Source organism: Mirounga angustirostris, unplaced genomic scaffold (genome assembly GCF_029215605.1).
Source record: "Mirounga angustirostris isolate CCGP_5_RB_7025 unplaced genomic scaffold, mMirAng1.0.hap1 SCAF_1, whole genome shotgun sequence".
In the NCBI taxonomy this organism is placed as follows: domain Eukaryota; kingdom Metazoa; phylum Chordata; class Mammalia; order Carnivora; family Phocidae; genus Mirounga; species Mirounga angustirostris.
The window spans coordinates 71,220,843-71,241,906 of NW_026991709.1; the positions used below are offsets into that span (position 1 = coordinate 71,220,843).

General features: G+C 35.5%; 1 protein-coding gene across 9 annotated transcripts in view; it reads right to left on the reverse strand.

Moving 5' to 3' along the window:
- DLG1 (discs large MAGUK scaffold protein 1) overlaps positions 1-21,064 on the reverse strand; it is a 250,368-nt gene that overhangs the window by 181,058 nt on the left and 48,246 nt on the right. The window lies entirely within an intron of this gene.

Genomic DNA, 21,064 nt, shown 5'->3' on the forward strand with positions numbered 1-21,064 from the left:
CCTCTACTTAAGCAATTTTATAAGGACATGAAAAAAAAAATTAAACTAGGTTAAATTTCTAAAACAATATAGAAAATGGCTGGCTCTCCAGTCTAATGACTCCAATAGGTAAACAGCTGCAAATCACATGAAATTAAAGGTCAAGTGTCAAATATAACTAGGCAATAAAAAGTAAACTATGCTCTTTAGAAGACTACAGTTGACCCCTGAACAACACAGGTTTGAAGTGTCCAAGTCCACTTACACAAGCATTTTTTACCATATGGTACTGTAAAAGTATTTTCTCAATAACATTTTTTCTTTAACTTATTTTATTGAAAGAATATAGTATATAATCCATATAACACACAAAATATGTTTTAATCGGCTATTTACATTATTGATAAGGCTTTCAGTCAAAGCAGGCTATTAGTAGTTAAGTCTCTGGGAAATCAAAGTTATATGCAGATTTTTTACTACGTGGGGGGTTGGTGCCCTTAACCCCTATGTTCAAGGGTGAATGGTCTATAAAGATACATATATTAAATCAGAACTATAGTTATCAAGTTGTAATTCTCAGGATATTTCGCTGCAGTGCTTCAGGGGCCCCATCGATGTTCTTTCATTTTAAAACTTTCATTTTGGGGGCACCTGGGTGGCTCAGTCGTTGGACGTCTGCCTTCGGCTCAGGCCATGATCCCAGGGTCCTGGGATCGAGCCCTCCATTGGGCTCCCTGCTCCGCCCGAAGCCTGCTTCTGCCTCTCCCACGCTCCCTGCTGTGTTCCCTCTCTCGCTGTCTCTCTCTGTCAGATAAATTTAAAAGATCTTTTTTAAAAAATAAAACTTTCATTTTCACTATTTAAAAAAACCTTCAAGCACAAATGTATAACAAGGTTTTTGGTTTTTGGTTTTTTTTTTAAGATTTTATTTATCTATCTTAGAGAGCGAGAGTGTGCGCGCATGTGCAAGTGAGAGGGTGGAGAAGAGCAGAGGGGGGGAGAGAGAGAGAATCTGAAGCAGCCTCTGTTGCATAGCATGGAGCCTGATCCCGCCAACGCAAGATAACCACCTGAGCCGAAACCAGAGCTTGATCCCACCACTGCAAGATAAGGACCTGAGCCAAAACCAAGAGTTGGAGGCTTAACTGACTGAGCCACCCAGGCACCCTTAACAAGTTTTAATACTGGTGTTTATAACAACTTTTTCCCTTATACTACCAACTAAACTTGGTAGATCTCAAAATACAACTTCTCCAATTTTTGTACACATGTGGGAATTGTCTCATTGATCATGTATTTGTAGTTCTGCACTGGGCCTTCATAAAAATTCTATCCTGTGCACGTATGTTCACCTAAAATTATATAGAAAGTACATTATTTTAGCATGTCTCACTAAATAAAATGCCAGGCAAAGTTCAAACAAATCTATGTATGCTCTTACTATGGTTTGGCTTAAAGAGTTTGCTGTACAATAAATGTGAACATGTAATGTATTCAGCTATAATAATACTGTGTTTTAACTGTTTAAATGATTATTAGGAATTTATGAGTGGTTCTTGTCTGACTTTCAGATAAAATGAATGAGGTCAATCTACATATTCTGAGTCAAACTTTCCATACTTAAAACTACAGAGAGAATGCGAGAAATGTGAATTTGGGTCTTAACATGCAAAATGTAATTTTGACCTTTTTGAAACTGAGAAAACTTGATAGATAATTGTCCAAGGAAAATGCTGTTTTTAATAATACAAGTAACAGTGTCATCTTTGTTATTAATAGCAGTTATTTAATAATTAGCTATTGTCAAAAATTGTGTAAAGTGCTTTACATGTATAAGAAAAATTATCAAAAACATGGAAAAGAGGGGAAAGACAGATGCATATTCTTTCAATGTTACATGGGAGCAAAGACCATTTACGATTATCTAGGACAATGATACTCAATCAAGGACAATTTTGCCCTCCAGAGAACATCTGACATTGTCTGGAGAAGTTTTTGTTGCCACACTGAGGAAAGGAGAGACTACTGGCATCTAGTGGGTAGGCAGGCTAGTGGGCAGCCAGGCTACTAAAAGTTCTACAATGCATAGCACAGCACCCCAAGGTAAAGAATTTGCAGCCCAAAGTGTGAATACTGCTGAGATTAAGATATCCTGATTTAGGGGAATGTACTTCAACTTACTATTTGCTATTGATTAAAAATGTCAGATTTAGTGAAGTTATAGGTTTACTTGTAGATTTTTATCCAGTAGAGAAGTAAATAATTTTGCCCAGTAGAAAAGGTAACCACAAAGATTAAGTCCGTGGTCTTTTTTTTTTTTTAAAGATTTTATTTATTTATTTGAGACAGAGAGAATGAGAGAGAGAGAGCACATGAGAGGGGGGAGGGTCAGAGGGAGAAGCAGACTCCCTGCTGAGCAGGGAGCCCGATGCGGGACTCCATCCAGGGACTCCAGGATCATGACCTGAGCTGAAGGCAGTCGCTTAACCAACTGAGCCACCCAGGCGCTGTAAGTCCATGGTCTTGTTGGATATTAGCCAGTTTCTTAATCTAACGTAGTAATTTTATGTCAACATTGCCTATAAATATCTAGATTCTACAAATGCACTCTGGACTAGTTTAACATCTTACTGGTTGTCTCATTAATAAATGAGTGAAATACAATGTGACACGTTTATTTTATATTTGCCTAAGAGAGATGATTTTCCATTTTTGAAAATCAGACTTTAACACATGTACTTAACTTATTTAATTTAAATACCTCTTGGAGTCAAAACTATCATAACGTCCATTTGGCAAATGAGGAATCCAAGGCTAGAGAGGTTAAATAATTTATCCAACTTGTCATAGCTAGCAGAAAAGAAAATCACATCTGACTTCAAAGCCCATTTTCAACAATTACTAAATGCAAGTAATGGTTAGATATTTAGTGAGTCAACTTTAAAATTCAAAGTCCTTACTACTCTTTCTAGCTGCTAGAATGACAATTTAAGACTATAAGGCAAGATTTAAAACAGTGATGTCAGTTACATATCTGGTTTTCTCAATACTGTGTAACAAAATTATAAAAATATTAGATGCTGAGTCTAATAATATTGAAATGTTTGCATTATTCAAAACTGCCTTGCTGTTTACATTTATAATAACCAAATAAATCTGAACTTATATGGTAATAAAATGCTACTTATACATATTACAGTTCCATGTTTAAGATTTCATTTTCATTTAAAATCTTATAAAAAGTTAGGGTGAGGGATTAAAACACAAGATGAATATAAAACCAAACTCTTACATATCACATTAACAAAAGATCAGAGTTCAATATTGTGGAAAATGAGATTATTTAGTCATGAAAAATTTCATTACATATAATTTCCGGTTGCTAAAAAATGCCAACTTATTTAGTATCATACAGCTAGGTTGGGCTAACAAATTTTTCTTATTAAGGCCACAAGAAGTTAAATTTGTAGACCAGCAACCTTTAAATGATCAGAGATGTGCATTCTTTTCAGATCCCTAGATGGTTTTGACATGTTCCAGTCCCCCATCCCACTCACTTTGAACACATTAAGACAGATCAATCTATCACCAAGGACAGTACTAGCCTCTTTTTTTTAAATTAACAAATACAACTCCTACAAAGAGATGCTACATCTAAAATACAAAATTTTAAATCTTAAAGAGTATCTGAATTTAATTTTCATGCTTGCCAAAAAACAACAATAAAACAATAGATATTATCAAAACAGATATCTTTTTTTTTTTTTTAAGATTTTATTTATTTATTTGACAGAGAGAGACACAGCGAGAGAGGGAACACAAGCAGGGGGGAGAGGGAGAGGGAGAAGCAGGCTTCCTGCCAAGCAGGGAGCCCGATGCGGGGCTCGATCCCAGGACCCTGGGATCATGACCTGAGCCGAAGGCAGACGCTTAACGACTGAGCCACCCAGGCGTCCTAAAACAGATAATATCTTAACTGCTAAGATATGGCACTATTGGCCAGGACTCTTCCAATTGCTTTATTTATATCGTTTCATCTTAATGCTATGTAAATAAATTATAGATTATAACTAATTGACATAACATCTAAATTTCCATACGTGAAGAATCAATGAACATTCACGGATAATTTCAACATTAGAAGCTACTCCTGAGAGAAGCTCCTAATAATTCTTACAGTAAAGAAAATAGTTAGATCACAATGCTGTAAGTGGGCCATGTGGGATTCAAATGGTTAATGGAGTTAGAGAAACACTATTTTTCTTAAATCACATAAAGGAAAAATTAATGCTGGGGTTTTGCTTATTTGCTTTCTTTTTTAAACAACAGGAATACAGCAATAACATCATATACCCATGAATTTGCTATCAGTTTTTTTCTGCCAAAGAGTAGCCCAAGACATCTCTAAGTAGGCTTAAAATGTTGATATAGCAAAAGTACTATATAACTGATTAAATACTTTTTAAAAAAATATTATATTTATTTATTTATTTATTTATTTATTTGACAGAGAGAGAGAGACAGCAAAGAGAGGGAACATAAACAGGGGGAGCTGAAGAGGGAGAAGCAGGCTCCCCACCAAGCAGGGAGCCTGATGTGGGGCTCGATCCCAGGATGCTGGGATCATGACCTGAGCTGAAGGTAGACACCTAACAACTGAGCCACCCAGGCGCTCCTTAAATACATTTTGTTATAATTAAGAATACTAAATTTCTACTCCATCAAAATGTTGAATAATGAAAATTAAAACTAATGTCAAAACAAATAACATTATTCGCTCTTGAGCAAACTGCACTACTTTAATTTCAACTAATCACAGAATTTCAACTGCTTTCACAGTTGAAGACAGCCAATTAGCAGAAATGAACAAATTAAACAGTGACTACAAACAATTTCAAGTAATGGGGCAAATCTATATGCTGCAAACTGTACCATAAAACCTCAGTGTTCATGGCCAAAAAGAGAGTAAGACAGTGGAATTACAGGAGCACCTCGCAAACAATTTGCTTTGTGCATATGGCTATTACTTATAAAGCAGTTCTAAAAGGAAACCTAGCATCGCCTGAACACAAGAAAAACACGCGTAAAAGCTCTGCTAATGATACTGTCCATGGTAACAACAACAAAAAGCTATTATTTTAGAAAAAGGTGGAACTAGGCTCTTTCTTATTTAGGTTTTACTTAGATATTTTTAAACTGTTTTTTAAAAATTAGTATCATGGAAACAACAAAACTTTATTTTCATGAACCTAAAATTAACCTAGTAAATCTAAATCTTTATTTAGTGTTCATCAGAATCTAGTGCACTAATTAGAAACACATATGGCAGGCACTTCATGAATAGTTGTTGAATGAATGACAGCAAATCAACTTCCATGATTCTCATTTAAGGCTATATGGTATACAGTGCACAGCTGATCCTAAAAATCACCACCCCTACATTAAAAAACAAAACATGAAGGGGCACCTGGGTGGCTCAGCCAGGTGAGTGTCTCTCTCTTGATTTTGGCTAGGGTCACGATCTCCAGTTGTGGGACTGAGCCCCACATAGGACACCCCCCCCGCCTCACTCAGCACAGAGTCTATTTGTCCCTCTCCCTCTGCTGCTCCCCCTACTCATGCGTGCTGACACCTGCGGTTGCTCAAGCACGCACTCTCAAATAAATAAATAAAATCTTTAGAAAAAAGCATGTGACAAAATCTAACATCCATTCATGATAAAAATTCTCAACAAACTTGGAAAATAAAATTCCTCAGCCCGATAAAAGGCACCTACAAAAAAACCTACATCTAACACCGTATTCAACGGTGAAAGATTGAATGCTTTCTCCTTAAGATCAAAAACATGTAAAGAATGTACAAATTAGCCACTCTTATTCAAAACTGTACTGGAGTTCTAGCCAGTGCAATCAGACAAGAAAAATAAAAGATACCCGGATTGGAAAGGAAGAAGTAAAACTGCCTTTATTTGCAAATGACATGATCCTACGTGTAAAAAATCCTAAGGAACCCACAAAAAAAACCAAAAACAACAAAAAAACCCTCCTAGAACTAATAAACAAGTTCAGTAAGGATAAAGGACTCAAGAGCAACATACAAAAATGAACTGTAACTCTATATACAAACAATGAACAATCTGAAATTAATACTAAATCCATTCACATTACCATCAAAAAGCATAATATGTAGGAAAAAAATACAGTAAAACAGCAAAAGTCATACACTGAAAGATATAAAGCATTTAATACTGTAAATAATGTAAACTAAGATTTAAATAAATACATTCTAAATCCATGGATTGAAAGAACTACATGTAAAGGTAGCAACTACCATTTTTCAACTTCTTCTATTCAAAGATTTTTAAAAATCAGATTTAAGAACTTATTAAAAATATGTTGAGTATACTCAGAAAATCCATAAAGTGAAAATTATAACTCAGAGTACATTATTTGAGAATCATATTTGTGTAACCATTTTAAAAATTTTATATAAGCTTCAACAAGCCATAACTCCTACCTTATATAGTTATTGCAGAGGCTTCTCTATAGAGATAAGCCTATTACATATCAGAAGCAGAGCTCTGATAAGCTCTACCTGTGGTAAACATATATGCTTTTTAGCATAAAACTTCTTTGAAACCACATCTGAGGTGGATGTCCCAGAAAACAAAACAGATAAAAGCAAGAGAGGCTCTGGTTGAGGGTCAGTGAGTCCCATCATAAGTCCTGGGTATGTGCTCCTGAACCAATCAACACACAGTCTTTAAGGAATCCTAGAATACCAGAGATCAGGTTTTGAATAGTGGTTTCCAAATGGTGAGCTATCTGATTAAAATTCCCAGGTATTCAATCTGATTCAAACCTAGCAATCTTTATTTTTAACAAGCTCCCTATGTGATTCTAACAGACAAGCTTACAAACCCAGATTACCCAGTTAAGAAAAGAAAAAGCACAACACTTCTCAAACTAAAATGAGTCCAAAATTTCTACACAGAGTACTTTTCTCAGGGAGGAGAGAACAGAAGCAGCAAGGACAAAATATTCTGAATAATAGATGAATAAAAAGATGAATTTATTATAAAAAATGAAATTTAGGAGTACAGTCCTTACTGACTAAAGTTCTTACTTTGGAAACAATAACAGATGTTTAATCATAATACGGTCATGATCTCAGGCTCAGGTCATGATCTCAGGGTCCTGGGATCGAGCCCTGTGTACACAGGGCTCCCTGCTCAGTGGTAAGTCTGGTTCTCCCTCTCCCATTGCCCCTCCCCCTTCTCCTGCTCTCTAATGAATAAAATCTTTAAAAAAAGAAGAAGAAGAAGAACTGTGTCAGGCTACAAAGGAGTCGTAGAGAACTTGTCCTCCTGCCTAGAAACAACTAGAAAACAAGGAAAACATACACACAATGACAGTTTCCAGACATTGGGACAATAAACAGAGTGCAGGGCTGTGATACCTGAGAGAAAAAAAAAAATGAGGATGAGTGCTACTATTTTTCTGGCCTTCCACTGGGAGGCAGATCTGGGAACCTGACACAAAATGAGGAAACCCAAATAAACACAGTCATCTCACTGAATTAAAGAGATTAAGACCAGTTCTCAGGGAGTGTGAAGCAGGTGGAATTTGCAAGACAGAACACCAAAAAAAGGCTACTAGAGACCCAATTTTTTAAAAAAAAGTCTAAAAAGAACTCTTAAAAGAATCAATCTTATCTGCAAAAGATTTAACTGTCTGCCAAAAAAACTGTATTACTCTTGACAGAAAACAATATTCAGCAACACTCAACAACATTCACAATGTCTGGCACCCAATAAAAAATGAAAAGACTCTATATGCAAAAGCAGCATAAAACTGTGACCCATCACAGGAAGAAAATTAGTCCATTAGAACATATCTAGAAATGTCATATGATGGAATTAGCAGACAAAAACTTTGAAATGCTTTTATAAATTACACGTTAAAGGATTTTTTAAAAATCAACATAATGACACAAACAATAAAAATGTAGCAAGTGGAAATTCTAAGTCATGAAAAACACAATGTCTGAAATGAAAAATCTATTAGATGAGATTAACAACAGATTAGACACCAAAAACAAGTGAACTTGAAGTCACAATAGAAATGACCTAAACTGGAGGACAGAGAAAAAATAAAGCAAAAATAAATAAATATAGCCACAGTGAACTATAGGACAGTATCAAGAAATCTAACAAACATGTAATTGAAATCCCAGGACAGAAATTAGATGAAAGCAGGGAAAAAAGTTTTTTTTTTTTAAATAGTCAAAAATTTTCCAAACTGTATAAAACTATAAACACACTGCTCCAAAGGGCTTATCAGCAAATCCCAAACAGAACACACCACACACACACACACACACACAACCACACACACCCCTACCTCTACATACACGTATCAAGACACATGATACTCAAATTACTAAAAACCTGTCAAAAACAAAGATTAAAGCAAAGAGAGGAAAAAGGACACATTATTTATAGGAAAAGAGAGAGAAGAACCACAGAAGACTTCTCATCAGAAACACTGCAAGTAAGGTCTTTAAAGTGTTGGGGAAAAAAGCTGTCAACCTAGAATTTTATATTCATCAAAAATACCATTCAAAAATAAAGGCAAAATACTTTTCCAGAGGGCACCAGGGTGGCTCAGTCATTAAGCATCTGTCTTCGGCTCAGGTCATGATCCCAGGGTGCTGGGATCGAGCCCTGCGTCTGGCTCCCTTCTCAGCAGGAGGCCTGCTTCTCCCTCTCCCACTCCCCCTGCCTGTGTTCCCTCTCTCGCTGTCTCTGTCAAATAAATAAATAAAATCTTAAAAAAAAAAAAAAATCTTTTAAAAAAAAAAGAAAAACTTTTCCAGGAAAACAAAACCTAAGAGAATTCATCAACAGAAGTGCCTTTCAAGAAATGTTAAAGTTCTTCATGATGAAAAAGAATCCACATGATCTACACAATACAATAAAAACCATAAAAAATGGTAAATATTTGCATGAATATTAAACACTTTAGTCTTGATTTTTGATATCTTTAGAAGATAACACTGTAAAACTCAACTCCTAGAAAAAAAACATAAGAAAATCTATGTGACCTTGGGTTTGACAATAACTCTTTAGATGTAACACCAAAAGCATGATTTATGAAAGAAAAAAATCGATAAGTTGCACTTCATTAATATTAAAAACTTCTGCTCTTGCAAGACACTGTTCATATAATGAAAAGACAAGCCACAGATTGGGAGGAAATATCTGCAAAACACTTATCTGATGAAGGACTAATAACCAAAATATACAAACTCTTAAAATTCAGTAGTATATAAACAAACAAAAACAATGATAAATGGACAAAAGATCTGAATAGATACTTTACCAAAGTATACAGATGGCAAAACAGCATATGAAAAGATGCTCAACATCATACATCATTAGTGAATTGTAAAATACAAGATACTAGCACACACCAAACTGGAATCACTAAAAACCAAAACACCAAATGCTGGTGAGGATGTGGAGTAATAGGAACTCTCTTTCACGGGAATGCAAAATGGTACAGCCGCTCTGGAAGACAGTTTGGCAGTTTCTCACAAAATTAAACATACTCAGCATACAATCCAGCAACCACACACCTTGGTGTATACCCAAATAATTTAAAAACTTACATCCACACAAAACCTACACATGGATGTAGCAGCTTTAGTCATCACTGCCAAAACGTAGAAGAAACCAAGATGTCTTTGAATGGATAAACTGTGATGCATACATACATGGAATCAATAAAACGAAATGCGCCATCATCAAGCCATGAAAAGACACAGAGAAATCTTAAAACCATATTACTAAATGAAAGAAGACAAACTGAAAAGGCTACATACTGTATAATTCCAACCTTATGACATTCTGGAAAACAAAAAAACTACAAAGGCAGGAAAAAAGATCAATAGTCGCCAGAGGTGCAGGGCGGGAGGGAGAAATGAATAGGTAGAGCACTGGTGATTTTTTGGGCAATGAAACTATTCTGTGTGGTAATATAATGGTAGATACATGTCATTATACATTTTTAAAACCCACAGAATATACAGCATAAAGTGTGAACCCCAATGTAAACTATGGACTTTAATACTCAATACTGGCTCATGAAATGCAACTGGGGATGAGAAAGGACTACTCTACCTTGCTACCACAGTGGGCGTGCCTTACCCCCACACTCACCAGTGGCCCCCCAAAAGCCAGCAGATGCACCTCATCCCCAAGCTCACCCTCAGCTCTGCTAAAGCCAGCAGGCACAAGTAGTCCACACGGGGGATGCTCAATGAGTACCTGGCCCTGGTGGCTGGGGGGGTCTGCATTTCCGGGCCCCATGGGTCTGAAACTGTGGCGGCAGTTCTTGGCAGGCTACCACCCCCAGGGCACTGCACAGACAGCAGAATGAAACACATCACCAGTTTTCCTATGAAAAAGGCCTATTTACTTGTCCTACAGATTCAGCCTGAGAGACAGGTGTCAGTTTACTACACACCTAGAAGCTACCAAAATGCTCTCAGGGAATGGGGGCTAAGGGACACCATCCTTGCACTCTCCCTTGACCTTGCTACAGCTCACTGGTACCTCCTGGGAAGGAGCTCATAACTTGTCTGGAGTCCCAATTTTTTCCCAACTGTTATGAAGGGGGCACCTCAGGTTGACTGGTCTGGAAGCCAGCAGGGTTTACTACTGTTGTGCCACAGGATGGTATATATTTGATGCTTTAAAAACTACTGCCTCAGAGTGTGGCTTTCAATCAACCTGAAACCAGCTGCTGACCGAGATGCCTTCCTCTAGAATACTGACAGGTATTGGCATACCGTCAACAAATGGGACCTAACAAGAATAAATCAGGATGATTAGACAATCACAAATATTTGAGAGAACCAAGAACTAGGGCAAAATTAAATAAGATTCAGTGATAAGGTTCATCTCCTATATGAGGTCATTCCTTCAAGACTGGGAGAGACAGCTGTTTTGTCTATTACAAAGAAACAGAGAGTCAAGCAAAAGGAAGAAACAGGAATATGTTCAAAATGAAAAAATAAGCTAAAATCTGAGGCAAAAAAAACTTAACGAAATAAATATAATTTACTTAAGAGTTCAAATTAATGGTCATAAAAATGCTCACTGAACTCAGAAGAATGCATGAACACAGTGAGAACTTCAACAGAGATAGAAAATATTAAAAAGCACCAAAAAGAAGTCACAGAGCTGAAGAATACAATAAATGAACTGAAATATATAGTAAAGGGGCTCAACAGCAGACTAGAGAAGAACAGAAGAAAGAATCAATGATCTGGAAGACAGGGCAGAAGTCCCCCAGAGCAGCCAACAGAAAAAGGAATGAAAAAAAGTGAAGACAGCTTAAGGACCCATGGAACAACATCAAGCAGAATAACATTCACACTTTAGGTGTCCCAGAAGAAGAAAGGGGCAGAAAACTTATTTGAAGAAATAATGGCCAAAAACTTCCCTAACCTGGAGAAGGAAAAAGACATGAAGATCCAGGAAGTCCAGAGACTTTCAAAACAGAAGAACCCAAAAAGATCCACACCAAGACACACTGTAATTAAAATGTCAAAAGTTAAAGATAAAGCAAGAATCTTAAAAGCAACAAGAGAAAAAAAAAAATTGTTATATACAAGGGAATCCCAGAAGAATATCAGCACATTTACTGGCAGAAACTTTGCAGGCCAAAAGAGAGTGGCATGATATATTCAAAGTGCTAAAAGGAAAAAACTTTTAACCAAGAATACTCCACCTGGCAAGGTTACCATTGAGAACTGAAAGACAGATAAAGTTTTCTCCAGACAAGCAAAAGCTAAAAGGAATTCATCACCACTAATCTGGCTTTACAAGGCCTTCTTTAAGCTGAAAAGAAAGGGCACTAATTAGTAACAAGAAAACATTCAAAAGTAAGTATCTCACTGGTAATGGTAAATATATAATAAAGGTAGTGGATTAATCAGTTATAAAACTAATATGAAGGTTAAAAGACAAAACTAGTAAAAACAACCACAATAATTAATTAAAGAGTACACAAAATAAAAAGATGTAAAATGTGACATCAAAAACATAAATGGGGTGGAGTAAAAATGCAGACATAGAACGCATTCAAACTTAACTTGCTATCCACTTAAAATACACTGTTATATACATAGGCTGTTATATGTGAGCTTCATGGTAACCCTAAGCAAAAAAGCTAGTATACACAAAAGATAATGAGAAAGAATCTAAGCATAAAACTAAAGAAAGTCATCAAATCACAAAGGAAGAAAGCAGAAGAAAGGAACAGAGAGGAACTACAAAATAGCCAGAAAACAATGAACAAAATGGCACTAAGTACATACCTATTGATAATTACTTCAAAATATAAATGAACTAAATCCTCAAATCAAAAGACATTAGTGGCTGAATGGATAAAAATACAAAACCCATCTATGTGTGGCCTACAAGAGATTTACTTCAGATGGAAGGACACACGGCAACAAAGTAAAGGGATGGAAAAAGAGTTTCATGCAAATGGAAACCAAAAGAAAGGTGGGGTCGCTATATTTATATCAGACAAATATACTTTAAAACAAAGATGGGCATTACATAATGATAAAGGGGTCATTCCAACAAGAAAATATAAGATTTATAAATATTTATGCATACAATATAGGCGCACCTAAATATATAAAGCAAATACTAACAGACATAAAAGGGAGAAACTGACAGCAATACAATAGTAGGGGAATTTAATGCCACACTTACATTGATGGCTAGATCATTCAGACAGAAGATCAATATGGAAACACTGGCCTTAAATGAAACATTAGACCAGACGGGCTTTCTCACCTCCCCTTCCTCTCTTTCTCCCCCGCCAATACACACACACACACACACACACACACACACACACACACTCCATCCCAGAGCAGCAGAATACACCTTCTTCTCAAATGCACGTGAAACATTCTATAGGATACATGTAAGACCACAAAACAAGTCTCAATAAATTTAAAAAGACTGAAGTCATAGCAAGTATCTTTTCTGACCATAATGGTATGAAAATAGAAATCAATTACAAGAAGAAAACTGGGAAAATCACAAATACGCTGAAATTAGACAACGAGCTACTGAATAACCAAGGGGTCAACAAAGAAATCAAAGGGGAAATAAAAAAAAAAAGTTGAAACAAATGAAAATGGAACTACATATCAAAATCTATGTGTGAAAATATTAAGAAAAAAAAATCTTGCTTAGAATGGAGTTGGAAGGCTAGCTAGCACAGGGAGGTCTCATCCCCACTCACTCAAGGTCAACTGCAGACCCAACAGCAAGAGCTAGATCTTGCATGTGAATTACTTTACTATGCCAGCAGGAGGCAGAAAATTTTTCCTCCTCCCCGCAGCAACACATCCCAGCCAATGAGAGGCTGTCGCAACTCAGCCAATGAAAAGCCACTATACTTCAAACTCCCAATTTACTCCAATGAATTTTTTGTTCACAAAGGCCTTCCTGACTTCCCCTTTCATCCATAAAGGAGCATCCCTCTCCCTTGTTGTACAGACCCGCCCATGGTTTTTGCTTGTCGCTTCCTTGTCCTCAACTGCAATTCTTACTATTCCTGAATAAAACCATTTTTCCTGCTAAAATAATTGGTAGTTTTATTTTTAAGGTTAACAAAATAGATTCAACAAAAGCAGTTCTAAGAAGAAAGCTCATAGCAATACAGGCCTAACTCAAGAAATAAAAAAATCTTGAATAAATAATCTAACTTTACACCTAAAGGAACTAGAAAAAGAACAATCAAAGCCCAAGCTAGAAGAAAGGAAATAATAAAGATTTGAACTAAATAAATGAAAGAGACTGAAAAGACAATAAAAAGTTCAATGAAACTGAGGCTGATTCTTTGCAAAGATAATACTGACAAACTTTTCAGCTAGACTCTTTAAAAAAAAAAGAGAGAGGGCTCAAATGAATAAAATCTGAAAGGAAAGAGAAGTTAAAAATGACACCAAATAAATGCAAAGGATCATAAGAGACTACTCTGAATAATTATATACCAACAAACTGGACAACAATAATTATATACCAACAAACTGGGTAAGTTCTAGAAACATACAATCCTCCAAGACTAAGTCAGGAAGAAATAGAAAATGTTAATAAACAAATTCCTAGTAACAGGATTGAATCAGTAATCAAAAACCTCCCAAAAAACAAAAGTCCAAGACCAGATGGCTTCAGTGGTAAACTCTACCAAACATTCAAAGAAGATTTACTACTTCCCTCCTCAAACTCTTCGCAAAAACTAAAGAGGAAGGAATGTTTCCAAATTCATTTTATGAGGGCAGGATTACCCTATACCTAAACCAGACAAGGACACCACGAGAAAAAAGAAAATTACAGGCCAATTATCTGTGGTGAACATAGATGCAAAAATACTCCAAATATTAGCGCAGTGAATTCAAGAACACATTAAAAGGATCATACACCATGATCAAGTGACAATTATTACAGGAATGCAAGGATGGTTCAATATCCATAAATCAATCAACATGATACACATTAATAAAATGAAGGATTAAAATCATTATGATCATCTCAATAGATGCAGAAAAATCATTTGACAAAATTCAACATAGATTTATGGTAAAAACTTTCAACAACGTGGGTATAGAGGGAATGTACTTCAACCTAATAAAAACCATATATGACAAGCCCACAGCTAACATCAGGTGAAAATCTGAATGCTTTTCCTCTAAGATCAGTAAGACCACTCTTGACACTTTTATTCAACATAGTACTGAAAGTCCTAGCCAGAAAAATTAAGCAGGAAAAAGAAATAAAAGGTATCCAAACTGAAGAGAAAGAAGTAAAACTCTGTTTGCAGATGACATGATTTTATAAATAGAAAATGCCACCAAAAAACCTGTCAAAATACACAAATTCGGTAAAGCCACAGAGTATAAAATCAATATGCAAAAATCTATTGTGTTTTTGTACACTAACAACAAACTATCAGAAAGATAATTTAAGAAAATAATCGTATTTACAACTGCATCAAAAAAAATACCTAAAGATAAATTTAACCAAGGAGGTGAAAGACCTGTACACTAAAAACTATAAGACACTGATGAAAGAAACTGAAGAAGACACAAATAAACGGGAAGATATTCAGTGCTCATGGATTGGAAGAATTAATACTGTTAAAACACCCATATTACCCAAAGTATCTACAGAGTCAATGCAATCTCCATCAAAATTCCAATGGCATTCTTCACAGAAATAGAACAAGCAATCCTAAAATTTGTATGGAACCACAAAAGACCCTAAATAGCCAAAGCAATTCTCTAAAAGAACAAAGCTGGAGGCACCAAGCACTCTGATTTCAAACTCCATTACAAGATTATAGTCATTGTAACAACATGGTATTGGCATAAAAACAGACACAGAGATCAGAGAAAAACATTACATAATTATAAAAAGGTTATTTCGCCAAGATGACATAGCCATCCTAAATCTAAATGTGCATGTACCCAACAACAAAGGTACAAAGTGTGTGAAGCAAAAACTGACAAAACTGTAAGAATAAGCTGACAAATCTTGTACTTGGAGACTTCAACAACCCTCTCTCTACAAATGACAGAACTACAAAGAAAATCAGGAAAGATAAAGAAAAACTCAACACCACCTGTAATTAGGATCTAATAGATTTATTTATAGAACATTCCACCCAACAACAGCAGAATACACATCCTTTCAAGTGTCCAGAGAACATATACAAAAATAGACTATATATATCTTGGTTGTAAGACAAACCTCAACAAATTTAAAAGAAGTGGAATCATACATAGTATGTTCCCTGACTACAATGGAATCAAACTAGAAATTAACAACAGAAAGACAGCAGGAAAAATCTCCAATCACTTGGAAACGAAATAACACACTTCTAAATAATCCAAGGATGGAAGGGGCAATTGTGAAAAAATCCATTGAAATAAAGGAAAATAAAAATACAACATATCAAAATATGTTAGAAACAGCTAAAATAGTGCTGACAGGGAAATTTACAGCACTAAGGCACACCTAAGAAGAGGAAAAAGTCTCAAATTAATAATCTAAGCTCCCACCTCAAGAATATAGGGAAAAAACAAACAAAATAAGCCCAAAGCAAGCAGAAGGAAAGAAAACAAAGATAAAGCAGAAAGCAATGAAACTGAAAACAGAAAAATAGAAAAAAAAAAATCAATGAAACAGAAAGCTGGTTTTGTGAAATAATCAGTAAAACTGACAAATACCTAGGAAGACTAACAAACAAACAAACCAAAAAGAGAATCTCAATTAATTTTATGAAGCTAGCATTACCCTCATAACAAAACCAGTTTATATGGATAGCAAAAACAAAAGACAGTACATAAAAAAAGAAAACCACAGACCAATAACGCTCACGAATATAGAAGCAAAGATCTTCAACAAAATATTAGCAAATAAAATTCAGCAACATACAACAAGTGTTATAAACCATGACTAAGTGAGATTATTTCAGGGATTCAAGCCCGGTTCAATATTTGAAAATCAATCAGTGTGATCATTCATATTAACAGGTTAAAGAAGAAAAATGACATAACCTCAATCAATGCAGAGAAAGCATCTGACAAAATCAACACCCATTCATGATAAAAACTCAGAAAAAAGGGAATAGAGGCAAACTTGCTCAACTTGGGAAAGAGCAGCTACATAAAAAACTTACAGTAAGTATTACAGTTAACTGGGAAAGATTGTTTTTCTCCTAATACTGGGAACAAGGGAGGATGTCTGCTTTTACCATTCTTATTCTAGCCAGTGCAATAAGGCAATGAAAGGAAATAAAGGCATAGGGAGTAGAAAGAAGAAATAAAACTGTCCCAATTTTCAGGGTTGTCTCAAATAATCTACAAAGAAACTCTTAAGAGTAATAGGTTGAGTTCAGTGAGATCACAGGAGACAAGATAAAAAATGCAAAAGTCAACTGTATTTTTATACAGTAGCAATGAACATATGAATATTGAATTCAAAAATACAGTATCATTGGGCTGCCTGGGTGGCTCAGTCAGTTAAGTGTCTGACTCTTGATCTCAGCTCCGGTCTTGATCTCAGGTTCATGAGTTCAAGCCCAGCACTGGGCTCCACCCTGGGTGTGGAGCCAACATAAAAAAAAAAAATTACAGTATCATTTACAATCACTCAACACAAAAATGACACACCATGTGTAAATCTAATAAATGTGTAAATCTAATAAAAGTGTACCAGACTTGTACACTGAAAACTACAAAATGCTGATGAAAGAAATTAATGATAAGTTAAAAAGAGAGCCATACCATGTTCACAGACTGGAACTCAATCAACATAGTAAAGATGTCAATTTTCACCAAATCAATATACAGATTTAACACAATTAAAATCCAATCAAAATCTCAAGATAAGTTTTGTAGATTATTACAAAATTTGGAAAGACAAACTAGAAAAACTAAAACAATTTTGAAAAAAAATAAAATGGATGAAATCAGTCTATCCAATTTCAAAACATATATATAGCTACAGTAATCAAGACTGTGTGATATTTGTGGTGAATAAACACATAAATCAATGGAACCAAACAGCTCTATACAATGCCCAGCCAATTTATGACAAATCTGTAAAAGCAATTCAATGGAGGAAAGACAGCCTTCTCAATAAATAGTGGTGGAACAAGTGGATATCTACAGGATAGAAAAAACAAAGAAAGAACCTCAACCTATGTCCCACATCTTATACAAAAACTAACTCAAAATAAATCATGGACTTGTTTTAAAAAACAAAATCTTCAGAACCTGAGACCAGGCAAAGAGATCTTAGATTTGTTACCAAAAGTATGACACATGAAGAAAGCATTAGTTAATAAACTGGACTTCACCAAATTTAAAAATTTTTGCTCCATATGGAAGACCCTAGTAAGAGGATAAAAAGTAAAAAGACAAGCACAGACTGGGAGAAAATGTTTGCAAATGACGTTTCTGACAAAGGACTAGTATACTAGATTACGTACAGAACTCTCAAAACTCAACAGTAAAAAACAAAAAACAAAAAAAGCCCAAAACAATCAGAATATGGGCAAAAGCCATGAAGAGGGATTTCACCAAGAAGAATATACAGATGGCAAATAAGCATATGAAAAGATGTTCAATATCATTAGCCATTAGGAAAATATAAATTAAAACCAATGACATAACACTACACACCCATGAAAGTGGCTAAAATAAAAAACAGTGACAACACAAAATGCTGATGAAGATGCAGAGAAACAGGATCATTCATACATTGTTGATGGGAATGTAAAATGGTACAGCCACCCCGGAGAAAACCTACACATGAATGTTTAATAGGAGCTTTATATGTAATAGTCAAAAACTGGAAAAACTCCAATATCCTTCAACAGATGAATGGTTAAACAGTGTTTCATCCATATTATGGAATAGCACTCAGCAACAAAAAGGAACAACAATTTTCTGGACGAATCTCCAAAAAAATTATGCTGAGTTTAAAAAAGCCAATTCCAGAAGTTTATGTACTTACAATTCCATTTATATAAAATTTTTGAAATGACAAAATATTAGAAATGGAGTACAGATTAGTAGTGGCTGTGAATTATGAAGGGGATGGGGATAGGGGTGGGAGGAAGTGGGTGTGGCAAAAGCAACTGAGGGATCTTTGTGGTGATGGAAAAGTTCTGTATCTTGACTGTATTAATGTTAATACCCTGGTTAGTGATATTATACTATGGTAACCATTGCAGGAAACTGGGTAAACAGCAAAGGAGACCTCTGTATTATTTCTTACAACCACATGAATCTATAATCATCACAAAATTTAAAAGTTTAACCAAGAAAAAAAAAAATGGAAATTTCTGAATATAAATTAATCTAAAGAATCCAAATCCCAAAGAAATAAACCTTTTCTTAAGAAGGCAGACACTTCTATAAATGAAGTATTTGGCAAGTTTAGACCCAAGGAGGCAAAGGACTGGGCCTGATACGGTTAAGAAACTCTGCTGGGGTAAGAAGTGCATTTTTTAAAATGTAATCTCTATGCCCAACGTGGGGCTCAAACTCACAACCCCAAGATCAAGAGTTGCATGCTCTACTGATTGAGCCAGCTAGGCGCCCTAAGGAGTGGAGTTTTTAGTGACCTGGGGGTTGGCATGACAAGTTAGAACCTGGAAGAGCCTAAAATGGAGAGTTTGTTATCCCCACACCCTGGATCATGCTCCTGGAACATTTACTAATGGTAAATGGATCATGTTCCAGGAACATTTACTAATGGTAACTGCAGCATAGGAGGCTGGGAGTTGGGCTAGAAAAGCACTGAAACATTTCTGTAGTCTCAAAGTTCTTAGAATCTAAAGTCCTGCTCGTTGAAAGGACCTATGAAAGACACAGAACTGATCTCACTCTTAGGATATTTGAAAATAGCAGTAAGCAGAAAGTAACAATGAAGCAACCTAGCCCTATACAAACTCAACTCCCAACTGATTAGTTTCATTCCAGCTTCTGGAAAGGTAAAGAACAAGGGTTTAATCTCAATGGGTTTTTTTTTTTTTTTTACACACTATGTAAAGCACACAACAAAAACTTCAAGATAGGAGAAAAATCAGGAAAACATAAATAAGGGAAGAACTATTAAAAGCAGACCCACAGGAGAACCACAGATGACACAGACATTAGAACTAGCAGAAGACAGGGCACCTGGGTGGCTCAGTTGGTTAAGCGACAGCCTTCGGCTCAGGTCATGATCCCAGGGTCCTGGGATCGAGTCCCACATCGGGCTCCCGGCTCAGCGGGGAGCCTGCTTCTCCCTCTGACCTCCCATCTCTCATGCTGTTTCTCTCTCGCTCACTCTCTAATAAATAAATAAATAAATAAAATCTTTAAAAAAAAAAAACTAGCAGAAGACAAAAACGGCAATTTTAAATATGTAAAATAACAACACAAGAGGAAAGGATATACAAAGTGGATACAATAATGAATTTAAAAAGAAAAATGGAATTTCCAAAAAAGAGCAAATAGACGTTCTCAGAGTGAAAAGTACAATAAATGAAATTAAGGAAGTCTTATGACCTATCAAAACAAAGTAATTTTAAATGCTATAGAACTGTATTCAATGACATAAAAGAATTTTCAAAATATATTAAATACAAATGATCCCATTGTTCTGCCAAGTCCCCCACCCTACTCCAATCCCTCAACCATGGCAAAGACTACTAATTTATGACAGCACTCTTTCCTTCAACCTGCTATCAGAATTCTCAGCAAAGACCTCTAGATACCCAATAGCAACTGAAATTGACATCATAAATAAGACCTGTTCGATTCAGACAAAAGGTAGGTTATCTAAGTCACAGGGTTTATGAAGAAATGTAAAGTTACCACTTTATAATGGAGCAGGGGATAAACTTATAAAGTAGGTGAAACTGTCTTTGATTCCTCCCCCTCTACCTCCCAGGTATAAATACCCAAGAGAAAGACTTGTACAAAAATGTTCAAAGCAGCTTTATTCTTAATAGCCCCAAAATGGAAACCAAAATTCCCGTAACAGAATAAACAAGCTGTAGTATATTCATACAATGGAATACTATATAGCAATAAAAGGGAACAAATTACTGACCAGCACAGTCACATAGATGTTGAGTAAAAGAAGCTGTAAACAACCATATACACTGCATGATTACATTTATAACAAGTGCAAAACTAATTTACAATGATGTGGGACAGAAAAACGGATTATCTCTGGGGAAAGCATACTGTTTCATAAAGAGCAAAAGGGAATCTTCTGGAGTACTGTAAATATTTTATATCTTTTTGTGGGCAGTGATCACAGTTCTAAAAAGGCATGAAAATACATACTTAGATTTGTGCATTTTACAAAAAAAGTCAATGATGATGATAATAACAAGGCTGCGAAACAGGATATCATTAATGGCTGATAAACAGGAATCTCTAGGAATTACTGGAAGATGTTAATACACTACTGAACTGGGGGAATGGT